We start from the raw sequence: 12,330 nt of genomic DNA, 5'->3' as shown, positions 1-12,330 counted from the left end.
AAAAAAAAAAAAAAAAAAAAAAAAAAGAAAGAAAAGAAAAGAAAAAAAGTAATAATGACCTGTGCTCCACTCTCCTGTTCTTACAGTCATCTCAACAGGACTTGCTGAGTTTCCATAGCTTTAATCCTTCAACAGTTCATGCAAGAAAACAAGTCCTTTGGGGCTCACCCTTCAAACATTTCTGCTGATTCATGAATCAGTGTATTTATTCTTAGCCAAGTTGGGGCCCTGATCAAATAACAGTGCCACTACCTCAGGTCCATTAAAACCGGAACTCAGCACCCTCCAACTGAGCCACTGCTGTCCCAGTGCCAGCTGAGCTGGCACGCCACTGCCTCTTCTGGGGCAACGCCTGCCACCTCATCCTGGCCCTTGATCACCTGAACATCTGCTTTCTCTACAGTGAAATAACTATACCATTTCTGCAGGAGCATAAGTTGCCATCTTGGTGCTGATTCCCTTGACAGTTTTCCAAGAAGCTGATGATTTCATGGCCCTCAAAGTGCTGGAGCTGCTTGAAGTTTTCTCAGGAAAGGAAGAGCGCGGATTACCGCTTGTTCTGCTAATCTCCGCTAGTTAGAAAGAGGAAGATGAGATGGGGACAGAGAGGAAGATCTTCTAATGCACAACCTGGGCCCAGCCCACTACAGGATTTAGAGAAGCCTCTTTTCTAATTTGTGTGAACAACATTTCATCCATGGAGCATATACTGCTGAGTCTGCTCACCCTGTCACTCTCCTCTTTGCATAGAAACCGACTTCTGTCTCCTCTTCCTCCCCCAGCCCATCAGAGTTTATGTCTACCATGAACTCTTGGTGGGATTCAAGTATCCCCATCCCTGAAAGAGCATCCTTTAGTTCCAGCATATCACTAAGTGGAAACAGACTCTAAGAGAAGGCAGTGTCTGTTTAGGCCACATGCAGGACATGAGGCTTAAAGGGAAGTTTTCTTTTTCCAGACTCACTTATGGTTCCTCTTGTTATCATCTGGGCAGACCAATTTTCCCTGACTCTGTGGGATAATTGAACCAAAAATAAACTCTCAAAAATCAGGAGAGTCCACTAGTAGCTGGGTAGAAAGAGCCCTATTATATAAAGTGCTCCCTCCTGGGCTATGAGCGGGGATATGTCTGGAATCTAAGTCTCTGCATAAATAAATTTCCATCCTAGAATCGCTATTCTCCTTCTGTGGATTTGAGGGAAGGTGCTGGATGAACCACCCCCAACCCCACAGGTCACAGTACTTAGACTCCTTTTCATCATATAAAAAGGGTTCAAGACACATTCCAGTAGATTGCTTGGTCCCAAAGTCAGCCATGCTTCTTGGGATCCTGTATTTTTGGAGAACACTCACTCATTTTCCTACTGTAGTGAGCGGTAAGGGACAGCAGAACAGAAAGGACTTCTAATCCTGACTCTACACTCACTTGCAGCCTTGAGAATTTCATTCAGCCTTTCTGGACCTCAAGGTATTTATCAGCAAACTAGTGGATTTGCAATAGATCAATGTTTTTCATTTTATTAGCTTCAAACAAAATTGTATGGAGCAAGCATATAAAGGCACAATATTCTGAATGAAGCAGGGCTTGGGAGACTTACCTGGCCTTGACACTGCAGGGTCCTCTAAGAGACCCCAGGGAGTCCCTGTAGCTCTATGGAGCATAATTTGGAAGCCACTATCTGATGTTTAAGGTCCCTTTGAGCTCCAACAGTCGATGACCTCAACTAATAGAATGGAAATCTTTCTTTGAAGATGTCTCACTGGATTTCCTGCCAAAATATTCCTGGAGAAGACATGGTACACAGCTTCTAGCCTAAGGCCTTGGGGAAGTTCAAGTTTCAGGTTTAAACAATAAGAATGTATTATCTCATAGTTCTGGAGACAGAAGTCCAAGCTCAAGGTATCAGCAGGGGTGGTTTATTTTGAGGGCTTCAAAGAAGAATATGGCACATACCTCTCCCAAGCTTCTAGGGATTTGCTGGTAATCTTTTGCTATTCCTTGATGTGAAGATGCACCATCAGATCTATATCTAAAACTCCTTGTGGTCTTCTCTCTGCTTGTACAAATATCTATGCGTGTGCACATTTATGTGCATGTCCAAATCCCCCCTTTGACAATGACGCCAGTCTTTTTGGATTATGGGACCACTGTACTTCAATATGACTCGTGCTAACTAATTACATCAGTAGCAATCTGATTTCCAAATCAAGTCAAAGCTGAGGTAGCGGGAGTTAGAGGTCTACTTATGAATTCTGCAGGGACACAAGTCAACCACAACCTTCTGTTACCTTGGGCAAGTGATGTTCCCTTTCTGTGCCTCACTTTCTAACACCCCTGGTTCAGGGCTGTTGTGAGATAACAAAGAAAGTGAAGAATTTGTAAGAATTCAGTAACTGTTAGCTGATGTTATGTCCACTTTTTCTGGTTGTTGTTTTATATTTAGTACTTAATTTTTTTTACTAATTTATTTACATATTGGCATTCCCTCTGTACTTCTTTTAAGTAGCTCTGCTTGGTACTGTTTTACTGTAGCTGTAGTTGGGTCTACTTCCCTGGGGATCATGACTTCCTAGAACCCTGGGTGATTTCTTAGATAATTATCACTTGTAGTTGTATGAAAACACATACTACTTTTTGTCACCTTATCCAGATTCGTAGATTCATCAGAGCTATTTGTATTCTCACAATTGAGTTGTGAAGGAGTAGCTGAGTGAAAATAATAAACAAAACACTACTTGGTCTTTGGCCAAAACCCACACATAGAGCAAGAAGATAGGTGATCTCCGGCCTCTTTAATAAATGGTGTTGGAAAAACTGTATTTCAACCTGTCAAAGATTAAAACTAGACCCTTATCCTTCACCATGCACTAAACTAAAATCCAAGTGGATTAAAGATCTAAATATTAAAAAGAGACACTAAATTTGCTGGAAGACAAGTTAGGCAGAACTCTTGAAGACATTGGCATAGGAAAAGACTTTATTAACAAATCCTCAGTAGCATGGAACTAGCACAAAGAATCAATAATTGAGATCTCATCTGATTAAAAAGCTTCTGCATTGCAAAAGAAACCACCAACAGGACTAAGAGACAACCTACAATGTGGGAAAAAATTTTTACCAGCTGTTCCTTAGACAAAGGACTATTATCTAGGATATATAAAGAACTAAAAAAAAAATCAGACCCCCAGATATAAAGACCCGATTCAAAAAATGGGCATCTGAAATGAACAGACATTTCTCAGACAAAGAAGTAAAAGCATCAAATAAATATATGAAAAAATGTTCCACATCACTGGTAATTCGAGAGACGCAGATAAAAACAACACTGAGATTTCATCTCACCCCACAAAGAATGGCTGCTATCAAGAAATCAACCAATAACAAATGTTGGCAGGGTTGTGGGGAGAAAGGAACCATTCTCCATTGTTGGTGGGAGTGCAGACTGGTGCAACCACTATGGCAATCAATATGGAGATACCTCAAAGAACTGGGACTAGAGGTTCCATTTGACCCAGCCATCCCTCTGCTGGGTATCTTTCCAAAAGAATTAAAAGTATTATACCACAGTGATGTATGTGCACCCATGTTTATAATGGCACAGTTTGTAATAGCTAAAACTTGGAAGCAGCCCATTTGCCCATCAACTAGAAACTGAATAAAGAAGATGTGGTTTTGCTATTAAATGGAATACTAGTCAGTCATGAAGAATGAGAAATTAGAGTCATTCATAGGAAAATGGATGCATATCTCAATATATACTCTCAAGTGAAATAAATAAGTCACACGTGTAAATACCGAATAGTTTCTCTGGTGTGAAAAACTATAATCATAAATAAGATCCTAATGGTATAATTGACATTGTGAAATAAGAAGAAAAGGGCTAAAGGTGTAGGGGAAGTGGGACAGGTAGGGGAAAGGAAATAAGGGAAAAGAAAAAACATACAAGATAATAAAAAATGGAAATAAAGTTTTTGTAAATAGGGAAGGGAGGAGGGGGTGAAGGGAGGACAGGGATAAGGGGAAAAAATGAGAACCAAGACCTGTCATGTAAAGGTACAAGATCCTAATGATGAATGTAACTGTACTGTGTACTTAAAATATATCAAAAACTCAATGAGGAAAAAAAAAGGCGATTTCCCATCTCCTCTCATTCAGGCTTTGTATTTTCTGGTATTTTTAGAGCTTTCTATCTGTTTTGCTTTAGTTTTTCTTATTTTAAATTTATCCTATTTCCCTGTGTACAGGAAGTCTATAGTCCAGCACTATGTTCTGAGCTCTTTTTGCTGCCTTTGAATGACAGTAAACACGTATGCTGTTAATCAGTGTGACACCCACATTCTGCAATTTTTTTTACCCACCCATTTTTCAGAGGGTAAATATATTCAAACATCATCTAGAGTTCTGATAACTAAGGCAAAGCAGAGTATTCCAGTGTTAGTTATAAGCCTAATCCATGATGTTGTCCTTGCTGCCCGAGGAGGAAGATAGCATAAATCGGCATGGCCATTTGACAAATAGGTTCCCGATTCCAAAACACTCATCTACAGGCGTTTATAAATCAGGCTGACAGGGCTTGTGTCTGCCTGTGTGTGCATTTGTCATTTCTGCCAGAGGATCAAAGATGAAGCAAGCAGACATAATTTTGTCTGTATTTGGAAAGAAGTGAATGGACCCTTTAACAAATAATGCCAAACTTTGTTACTCTGGGTTTTGGCTAAAAATGTAGCATAAGGGTAGTAGCTCTTTTGAAAGAACAAGATTATAAATAAAATTACAAAAGTGAGATGACAGTAATACGTGGTAGATCAATTCTCCCAAGATACAAAGAGGTCCTGTCAAATTCCCTTTTGACTTGTGTTTTTTCAAAGTGATATTCAGAGATTTCAAGTTAGCTTTGCGAACACGACTTTTGACAAAAATTCTACATGATTTTCTTTTTTACTCCTCTTTCTGAATAAATCATCTCTTATTTAGAATAAGGGTAAATGGACAATAGTTCAAATGGAAAGCAAAGGCAGTGAAAATAAAGAGGCCCTTGATAATCTGTTTATCAAATAAAATCTAGATGCAGTTTAAAAGGAAACGGATTATAAGAAAAGAAGATCCAAACTCATGTACTCATTTGACAGTATGAAAAATATAGTGAGCACATGTAAAACCTACACAGTTTTGCAAACACCACTCACATTTTAATATCTGCACCAAGAAAAGAGAAAGGCTGGAGATCTAAGGTATCTGAGTAATATGACCTAAAGACATAATCAGCAAATAGAATTGTCAGTCTACTCCCAATATGTGCAGAACATCTAATTTTGACCTTTCATATCCTTTGTAGCTTCTGAAGGTCAGTTTTGTTAAATAGTAGACACGATAAGAATACAGAATTCATGTGTGTGACAATACGATGTACCTCTCACAACTTACTAAGACATGAGTCTGTTTACTTCTGCAGTCTGAAAAACTTTCCACCTCTCACACAGAAGACATCCAGCTATTGATGCTAGCTCCAAGTATAAAGACTGCAGTCACACATCCTATAGTTTTACTACATGTTGACTCCATATTCGCTGTTGGCATTCTAGATAATGAGTTCCATCCCCCCCCCGAAAACTTTTATTTAAAAAAAACACAATATCCTTGGTAACCTTCAACCACACCGTGCTTATTGAACTGAAGCCTCTATTTCCTTTTAAATAGAAACGCCTCTCGCCCAGACCTTGTGCAGCGAGGGATTGGAGTGCAATAGATAATTTGAAAGACTACTCTTTCTACTTAACAATTGGTGCATTAGGCTAAAATGTTCACACAAATGCAGTAGCAACAGAAGGGCTTTGCAATGCCTTGACAAGGTCCTTCTTTTACCTGGATCTGGAGAATGATGAATGAGCATTAGAGAGAATATTCTTTTGGCCCTTAGGTTTACCTTGATCTCTCACAGAATGCAAATTGACATCAGACCCACATTTCTATGGTATTTATTACCACGGTCATGATGTGAGGGCTTTCTCAATATGAATAGTGTAAAAGGGGAAACATATTACTGCAAAGAGACATCATTGTGCAGGGAATGTATAAACAGATGAGAAGAATGGAGCGACATGCTCATAATAGGAGCTGAAAGCTCCTCATTTTGTCCCGATTGTCTACCCTTCCTTTTTAAACAACCTTCCTTTTTTCTAGCTATCAATACAAAGTTCTTTTTAGTAAAATGAAGTGCATTCATGCCGCCTGAAAGACGCTTTTAAAGTTGATCTGTGCTCACACAAAGGAGAGGCAGTGCTGAGTCCAACCAGTTGGGGAAGCAGACTTGGTCCGTGTTCATTACTCATGGCCCGACACTCTGGCCTCCGCATCATTTTGTAAAGAGTCAGATAAACCTTCCCGTGATAAACAACTGAAATAATTTTTCTTAGCTGTCAGCTCCTCTTTCTCCCTTCCCCAGCCTGTTCTCACACCCTTCTTTGCTCCTGAAAGCCACCGAGTGCCGCTTTTCGGTCTGACAAATGGGCTCCTTTCAACTGGTGGCAGGCTTCGGGAAAAAGGGATAATCCTGGATAATGTGGACATAGTTTTCATGTCACCCAATTAAACTGCAATTATCCGGAGTGCAATCGCAGAAAAACTGGAAGAAAGGCCAGAGAATGAAGAACGGGGGGGGGGGGGCCCCCTGGGATTCTTTACACGACGCACATTAGCCTAGATTTGTTCTGTCCCGATAGATAATAAAGTGCCAGCCTTAGCCCTCGCACACACAAAACCAGGCCGGACCAGCTGCAACCTGTAGCCGCACGGGCGATGCCTCAGCAACTCTGAGAAGCGGCAGCTCCAACCACCGGTGCTTGCTGTTAGAAGCCCCGCGTCCAAAGTCAAGGTCGGCGGAGCAGCCAACCCCCTTCCAAATCCCCAGCCTCCGCGGCACACCGGAAGCCTTGACGCCTCGCAGACGGTCCCGGTGGGAACTCAGCAGAGAAGAACAAAGCAGTTTCTCTGCCACAACAGGCTGAACGCCACATGAAATACCATCCCGAGAGCCAATCACGGGCTAGTGACAGAGAGGAGGGCGTGATGGTAACTCTGTTATTGCAAACGCGCGTGATAAATCATGCAGAGACACATTAGTCCGATGCCTGAAGAGATATAAAAATTTCAGGGAACAGCCGGCTCATCAACTGGGAGATTTTCTCTTCATTTAAATTTGATGATATTCAGCTCTGTGAAGAACTTCAGCTATGCAATGAGAAGAAGATAAAGGAGTCCTTCATCTTGCATTTCTAAATTATGCAGTTTTCAGATGCTCCCTTAGTGTAAAACAGCAGACTTTTAGCAGAGAAAATGGAAGTAAATGCAAATGTGAAGGGCGAGGCTTTAATGGAAATAATGAGAACCAAAGTGTAAATGCAATTGACCGAAGAGTAATAATAGAATTTATGGGGGGGTAAAGCCAATACTGTACATGAACTGAATGGAAATGACCTTCGAGTGTGACACTGTCAGGATGCGGGGAGATAATATAAGGCAGGTCCCAAGCTCACACACTCCGAAGGAATATTTTCATCACTGATAACAAATCTTTGGATTTATGAATCCCTCCTAAAATAAACTATGCAACATCGCCGGCTGGTACATTTAGTGATGAATCAGCTGCTTTAATCTCATAAAATTATTCTCTGGTGTGCTGTTGGCTCTCTATCTCTTCTTCTTTCCCCTCTTTGAAATGGATCTCATCTTAATCTTTTTGAGAAAAGCCGTTTATGGCTCCTAAAGGTGGCAAATGGGACAGAAGAGTCCCTCAAAGTTGGCTTCAACTAGAATAATTCACCCAAGTGTGGCCGGCCCAGCAGGCTCTACCCAGCTCCTGTAGCTCAAAAATGAAGGGGAAACAGAGGGGCAGGGCAAAGGAAAGAAGGGAATGGAATTAATATGAGAAAAAGAAAAATAATGGAAACAAAATTTTTGTAGATAGGAAGGGGGCAGGGGAATGGGGAAAAAATAAGAACAAAGATTATGTAAAGGTGCACATTTCCAACAATGAATGTCATTAAAAAAAAGAAAAAAAGAAAGAAAAGCCCCCCATTCTGAGGAATCCTGCCTGTCTTCCTTCGCTCCAGGGGCCAGCAGAAGCTCCCAGTGCTGCTACTGCAGGTTTTCAAACAAATGTGGAAAAGCAAACCATTGCAGTAACACAGAAACACTTAAAAAAAAAACCTTGAAAGATGCTGCGATGAATTTGAAAGTCTGTTCATTCTTCAGTAATCATAAATGCACAATCACAAGACAACTTGTCCATGCCTTTCATCTAAGCTCAAAGAACTAGACAAACCATGGGCTGGGCCAGGATCCCATCCTATGCAGCTCTATGAGAGAATCCACACACTTACAATACCATAATGATACTGTGATAACAATAATAATACCTTATGTTTACATAATGCCTATCTCTGGGAAACCTGAGCCGTTGAGAGATGCTAATCTAATTAAACTCCGGGTCCCAGCCAGACAGGGAGAGGGCAGGTATTTTCAATTTAAATGCTATTTAGGAAAGGATGGGAATACTAGCACTTCTCACTTGCCTTCCTCCTCGGTATCTGTGAATTTACAGAGATGGTTAGGATTAAAATCTCCTAACTACATGGAAGAACAATGATAATTGTAGAATATTATAATAGTGCTCACTTGGCTTTTCATTTGATATGCTTGTCTTTCAAATGATGGGGTGAATTCGTGTTCTGTCTTCCCCCATGGGAGATTTTCACACAGCTCTGATGTGTGGAGGAAAAGACGGTGACACTTGCTGGACAGAGCCATTCCCTGTGCCTAGGGATGGTTTCCTTCTGCCTCTTCCCCTGGGCTATTTCAACTTCCCCAGCTCAGGCGCTCTAAAGATTTCACAGGGATAGGGACTTAACCCGGAGTCATTTGAAACATAGTTTTCTTTACCTGCTTTGGCTTTTAGAGAGATTGAAATCAGAATATTGAGAGAAGTGGAAATGAGATAAAGTTTTGTCTTCTCTTGGGATGAGCTTGATAAAATAAAATGGCTAAGTATAAAGGAACTCCCATAAAATGCCATATACTAACTAGACAGATTCAGTGTAAGGAGAGTTTATATAGGACCCTTTGCTTTCACTGGTTATTAGCTGCTTTAAAAATATTACATTTTAAAATCTTAAATATTAGATGGAGGGCCAGGGTTTTAGCTCACAAGAGCAAGGACCCGAGTTCAATCCCTGGTACAAAAAAAAAAAAAAAAAAAGTGTGAAAAATATTAGGTGGAAGCTTAGAATTCATCACAGCATGTAATCATGTGTTTACCTATTCACTTTTTTATCCTCCCAACCAGAAAAGAAACTCTATCACCAGATCTGCCTTATCTATTCTTATAGCCCCATAATAATGTGTAATTAGTACATACTGATTTTAAATAAAGATTTTTGTTGGATGAGTGAATGAATGGTCTCCAGCATATGTAGTAAAATGGTTCAGGACCTGAACTTTTCATTCAGCAGGTCTGGGTTTAAACCAGGACTCCATGGCTTACTAAGTTTGCAAACAAATAAATCACTTAAATTCACTGAGCCTTGATTTTCATACCTGTAGGATAGGAATTGTATCTTTCATACTTTTAAAGATTTTTCCAAGAATCAATAGAAATAAGGCAGGCAAATTTGTGGCCTAAACTCTCCATAGGCATTAGTTAGTACCTTTTTTCTTCCAAAACAGAAAGTTAGTTTGATCCAAATTTTAAAGTCAATTACATACTATGGAATGTCTAGCTTTCCCCTTCCTCCTCCCTGCCGAGTTTACCATAAAGAAGCCTCACGTACCACTCATATGTGGTTTCCGTCCCCATCATTGTAGCCCAAGGCACTGGTTTAAGAACAGAGAGGCAGCCTTAGTGAACCCCAGCCAGTCTGCATTCCTGGGTCCTGGGCAGTTTCACCTTGTACCCAGATACTGCTTCCTTGAGCCTCATGTGACCATAAAGACTCTGGAGGATCCATGGGCTGATAGTTTTTGGAGTCTTGGCTCTACCCACATTCAGGCCAGGCTGGAAATCAAGGTACAGAGCCCCCAGTTACCCCAATGACCTATCGTACAGCCCCCCAAACTTACCTTCCTACTCTAGATTGGCTAGTGCAGAATAAGATCATTTTAAAGTCATTCTAGGACATAGACAAGGAAGGAGGCAGCAGTGCCCGAAAGCTGGTCCTGGCCCAGCACAGTTTTCATTCGCATCTGGGCAAACACAGGAGCCTGAGGCTTTGGAGGCAGCTTTCCAAAACTGCACAGCTGTTTAACAAATCTGCTCCCAGGGAGGGTTGTCAGCTGGTTGGAAGGCTGGGAAGATGGGTCTTGGTGAGTTTGCAAAAGAACGTGAGCTGGTGCCTGTGAGGTGGAGGGGATCCATGGTGAGCTCACAGTCCACTCTGCTGGGCCACACGGACCTGGTTGGGAGGTGGGAAGAGGCCGAGTGCTTGGAAACAGTCGTGATGCCAGGCCTCTGCTCTGCTACTTGACCCTTGGTGTGTTTTTCGACTTTTGCAAACCTCAGTTTTCTCACCTGTAAGGGAGAGACAGCAAGCCCTTCTCACAAGCCATAAGAATGGATGGGATACTATGCGCAGAACACACCATTCTGATGCTACAAGCACAAGACCAAAATCGGCCATGGCTGTTCTTTCTGGGATCTCTTTGCAATAGCAAAAGAAGAAACAATCCAAACGTCCACTGATAACAAGCCATTTAAATAAGTGATGGTAAATCCACACCATATTGCATAGCTATGGAAAACCCAAAGTATAAATAAATTAAAGAGCAAAATAAAAGATACTTAATAGAAAACAGGGAGATAAGTCTTTTACAAGTGGCAAAACAAAGATAAAAACCACTTCTTCCTCGCAAGCGCAAGGTCCTGAGTTTGATCCCCTGCACCACAAAACAAAAACATGTCTTTTAAAAATGGGAAGGAGACTAAAATGGAAGGAGGGGAAAAGGAGAGTAGGGGAAAGTGACATTAATAAAGCTAGATGTGTCATGTGCAGGTACCAATTACCCACAAAGAAAGGAATCATTTTGTATCACAAAAATGTATTAAAAAGGAAATAAATAGAACTACCAAAAACAAAATGAAGAACATTTTCTTATATTGCCATACAGTGAGCTCCAGCATATAGTGAAGGTTATTTTGTTTATTTTGTTTCGTTTTACCAAACAAAAGTCAACTTGGAGACATGTGTTATTTGTCAAAGAGAAAAGGGTTTGAATTTTGTGTCCACATTTGTATGACTTCTTAAAGCAATGGGGAGACTAAACAAAGTGGACAGAGTTGGGAAACAAGGAGCAGGGATGAAATAGGACTCTGTGTTGATGTTTTGGCTTCTTATTAATTAATAGAACCTTCAATTCTTTCCCTCTAATTTATACTTCACCGTCACCACCCTTAGAAGAAGGCACCTCAATTTACAACCTGAGTGACGTGCATAGGGCCGGGGGTGGGAGTGGGCTCCAAAGTTTTCTGTTGCTGACCATGGCCTCGAGATAGTCAACTCTTTGGGTTCTCTGTGTGTAGCTCTTGAAGACAAGGCCCCAACTTTGTACTGATTATTTCTACCTGCTTCCTAATTCCTCTTCTCCACATCCTGGGCACATTTCCTATGCAATGGCAGGGAGATGCTTTTACAGCCTCTAACTGGACCCGGAGTCGGGAAACTATGGACCACATCCCCCCATCACTGCGTCTCGTGCTCTATGCCGAGCACAGAGTTTGTTCATTTAAAATTTTTTTTCAAATAGAATGTTTCACAACACGTAAAAACTTCATAAAGTTTTAAATTTTGCTGTCTGCGTATAAAGCTTTACTGAACGTTGCTGTACATAGTTGTTTTTGTATTGATGGTTGCTTTCACACTGTATTATGTTGAACAGTTGAGGATGGCCTGTGAGGCCTAAAATATTCTCTCTCTGGTTCCGGACAGAAAACGTTTGCCCATGCCTGGTCAAGCACACCACAGAACATGTGGGTTTCATATAAGTCTTTGTTTTTCTGGAACCTATGTTTAGAGAGGCCCTGTTGCATTTCCTCTGGTCAATAACAATACCACAGACTCAATGAGTTGTAAAGAAGAGGGGTTCATTTGGGCTCATGGTTCTGGAGTCCAAGGTCAGTGGGCCCCATCTGGTGAAGGCCCTCTTGTTGGCAGAACCCCAGGTGGTGCAGATCATCAGGTGGCACAAGACAGGGAGTACACACATATGTGTGTCTGCTGGTCCCTCTCCCTCTTCTTGTTTTGGGTTTTTTGTGTTTTTTTTTTTTTTTTTTTTTTTTTTTT

At 41.0% G+C, this 12,330-nt stretch overlaps 1 pseudogene; it reads right to left on the bottom strand.

Annotated features, from left to right (window-relative positions):
- Positions 1–12,330, bottom strand: part of LOC104866805 — a 93,685-nt pseudogene that overhangs the window by 18,897 nt on the left and 62,458 nt on the right.

The sequence above is a fragment of the Fukomys damarensis genome, unplaced genomic scaffold (assembly GCF_012274545.1).
Source record: "Fukomys damarensis isolate Sample0158 unplaced genomic scaffold, DMR_v1.0_HiC HiC_scaffold_6, whole genome shotgun sequence".
Taxonomy (NCBI): Eukaryota; Metazoa; Chordata; class Mammalia; order Rodentia; family Bathyergidae; genus Fukomys; species Fukomys damarensis.
The sequence above is the reverse complement of the archived record's forward strand: the minus strand, read 5'-3'. Positions and strand labels throughout refer to the sequence as shown.